This window comes from Panulirus ornatus, chromosome 42 (genome assembly GCF_036320965.1).
Source record: "Panulirus ornatus isolate Po-2019 chromosome 42, ASM3632096v1, whole genome shotgun sequence".
NCBI lineage: Eukaryota > Metazoa > Arthropoda > Malacostraca > Decapoda > Palinuridae > Panulirus > Panulirus ornatus.
In genome coordinates, this window is record NC_092265.1 from 5,679,509 (window position 1) to 5,682,534 (window position 3,026).

Consider the following 3,026-nt stretch of genomic DNA (forward strand, 5'->3'; position numbering starts at 1 on the left):
AAGTTAACAAGATATCCGTAGTTTAACAAGATGATTATTACACACAACAGCTAGTTTGCTTATTACAAGGGCATTTGTGGTGATGGACTGATGGTGTCTCGCTTTCGTAATGAAGTATGTGAGAGTTTGTTTATGTTTGTATAACAGTTCGTCAGCATTAAACAGAGTAAGCTTTCATGGTATTTTTGATGTACTATTGTGGTTATTTGCAATATTTCGTGTGTTTGATGTGGTACCATATACCAAAAGTGATTGGCAACCGTGGGTGGTGGTGTGCCTGATATCCAACATTCCGCAGCTCATAGTGCTTGGGTGGGAGTTGTAACAGGTTTAATGCCAACTCTCTCCACTCTCCTCCCTAGGGAACTATGTGAACAAATAATGGTGTTTTCTGTTGAGTGGTTGATACTAGTGTTTTAGTTTTCATGTCGCTGACTCGGTAATATTTTGGCCTGAAATTCAAGTGAAGAATCTCCCGTGAGCATGAATATACAAACATTATTCATTCAAAGACAATTTCAGTTTTTTATGCCGTCAGACTTATTTAAGTGGATTAAAGAATTATTTAAAGGAAGATAATTTTTCCGTGCATGCAGACCACTCTGCGCTGATTGGAACAAGTTATGAGGAATGGTGATCCAATAGAGGTAAGTGCAACTCTTGGATTGTTTACGAGGCAAAAGATGTCCTACTAATTTCATGTGGTAAATGCAAGATATTTTGATGCTGGTTGAATATGTTGATTAGCAAGCATTTCCTGTGTTATAAATGATAAATACATTTATACATTTTATCGCAATATTCTCGAGAGGAATTTTGGTCACTGTAGTACCTCTGGGTCACAGTTCTTGTCCCTGAATGTTTCCCTGTGTTGAACAGCACAGAGTGCAAGTGCAAGGGAAGTGTATATTATACGTAAAATTGTAATTGGTTAGGTGCAAATTAGATAAATAATGATGGCTCCGGAGTGGATATTTTGGGGAGTGCCTATGAGATATTAAGCCGGGTACCCCTCTCTCTCTCTCTCTCTCTCTCTCTCTCTCTCTCTCTCTCTCTCTCTCTCTCTCTCTCTCTCTCTCTCTCTAACTTTTTTATTTACTAAAAATATCTTAAATTATGACAGCAACAAACTCATACACAAAGTGGGATCAGCAGCAGGGGTTTGAGTGTTCTATCACCTACCAGGCTGCTATGAGTGAGCGGAGGTTCTTTTTTCGTTTGGTGCCTTTGTTTCGATCACACGACATGAAGGGTAGGGGGAGGTGAAGGTCAAGGAAGATAAGCTGGCAATCATCAGATACGCGTGGTACAAGTTCACCGATAAGTGTGGGATTCACTGTGCTCCTCGCAACAACCTCATCGTCAAACAAACAGTTCCTACCTTTCCGTGGGAGATGCTGACTTAGGATGTACGTACATCCCCATTAGGCGAGCAAATTACAGAATGAAGTTGGTGTGTGACGTTGAGTTGAAAGATAGAATAAAGATGAGTGAAGGGTGGCTTGATCACAAAGTAGACAGTGAACATTTCATCGGAAGATGTAAGGATATAACAACAAAATGACAAATTAAGAAACATTTGAAAAAGGTTTAAGAGAATACTTTCATCTTTTAAGAGTGGTAGATGGTAAACTGAATGAGAATGTAAATGTGGCCAGCATTTTAAAATTTTTTTGGTAATACATGGAACCTCAGCACAGCACGAACAGTTAGTAATTACAAATGGTTAATTACACGGGTACAGCATCCACGTATGTAATTAATTAATGAATAATCACGTGATTACAAAGAGCGTGAGTGGGTCATGTTTAATTGCATATAAAGCAAGTCTGGGGGACGGAACACTGAAGGGAAAGATTGTAGACTGTCGGTTTTGTTTTTATTAGGGATGGAGAGTTGAGTAATGGAAGGAAGATTGTGAAGAGGAAGAATACATTATGTAGTGATGGAAGGTTGTTGATGTAGTGGTGGAAGGTAGATCTACAGTGATGGATGGAGGTGTGGTGGTTGATTGTGAGGAGCAGAGTGTGGTGAGGGTGGAAGACGGAGTACCGAGTACCATTTTACAAAATTGATACGCAATAGCATAGTAATTAAGGTGCAAATGGTTACAGCAGGAATGTACTACATATCTAAACATGATTACATGACTAGGCGTTATAAAGTGATTGATACAAGAAAATTCTTGTTGGGTTACATGACTGATAAGTAACATGCTATCAAAGATACAGATTATCAGTACGTAAAATTATTTACAAGATATTCAGTGACTAGAATTGGGCATTGATTATACACTTGCATGCATTTGTTTATATAAGAAATTCAGATACTTTCAACGTATTTGAAATGACTAGACATATTTTGTATAACTTGGCGGTTTATTTCGACGTTGATATTGCTTTCGATTTTCATACATTTCACTGCGCAAGTTTTTATCTGAGCATAATTCAAGTTATTCTTTATTTCTAGGTTTAAAGTCAGGAACGAGCTGGCCAGTAGCTGTATGGTTAGAAAAACACACCACCACAAAATTAACAATCAGACTGCGCTGAGAAATGGCTGGTTGCCCCTAAATAACGCCTCGTCACAGGTACGTATATCACAATGTATATTGCTAGTGTCACATTGTCCAACAGAGTTTATGATGTCCATATGGGTTATTTCTTGGATATCAAACGATTGGAACTTTTTATGTCTGTATTTTTACTGATTCGTCTGTGATGTCTTTTCAGTTGCTTCAAAAGGTTTTCACAAAGTCTCAGCAGCTGACTGGGGTTTCCTTGACCTAATTCAACATCAGCTTTATTACAAGTAAGTTTATTATCTTTTCCTGTGGTGTCTAGAAGGAACACCCTCACTAACTGCTTCCGAGATTCACAACACTCCTATTTTCTAGTCATATAAATTCCCAGCTTTACAGAGACCAAGAAATTAGAGGGTGACTTGTGAAGATACGAGTCTGGTGGTGGAGGTGAGTTGTGGATGAGTCTGGTGGTGGAGGAACGAGTCCAGGATGAGTTCCGTGA

At 38.7% G+C, this 3,026-nt stretch overlaps 1 long non-coding RNA gene across 1 annotated transcript; it reads left to right on the forward strand.

Annotated features, from left to right (window-relative positions):
* The first annotated feature begins 304 nt into the window (after positions 1-304).
* On the forward strand, positions 305-2,812 carry LOC139761869 (uncharacterized). Its single transcript, XR_011715627.1, has 3 exons — positions 305-647; positions 2,470-2,590; positions 2,733-2,812. It is a non-coding gene; the product is annotated as an uncharacterized lncRNA (long non-coding RNA).
* The last annotated feature ends 214 nt before the right edge of the window (positions 2,813-3,026 follow it).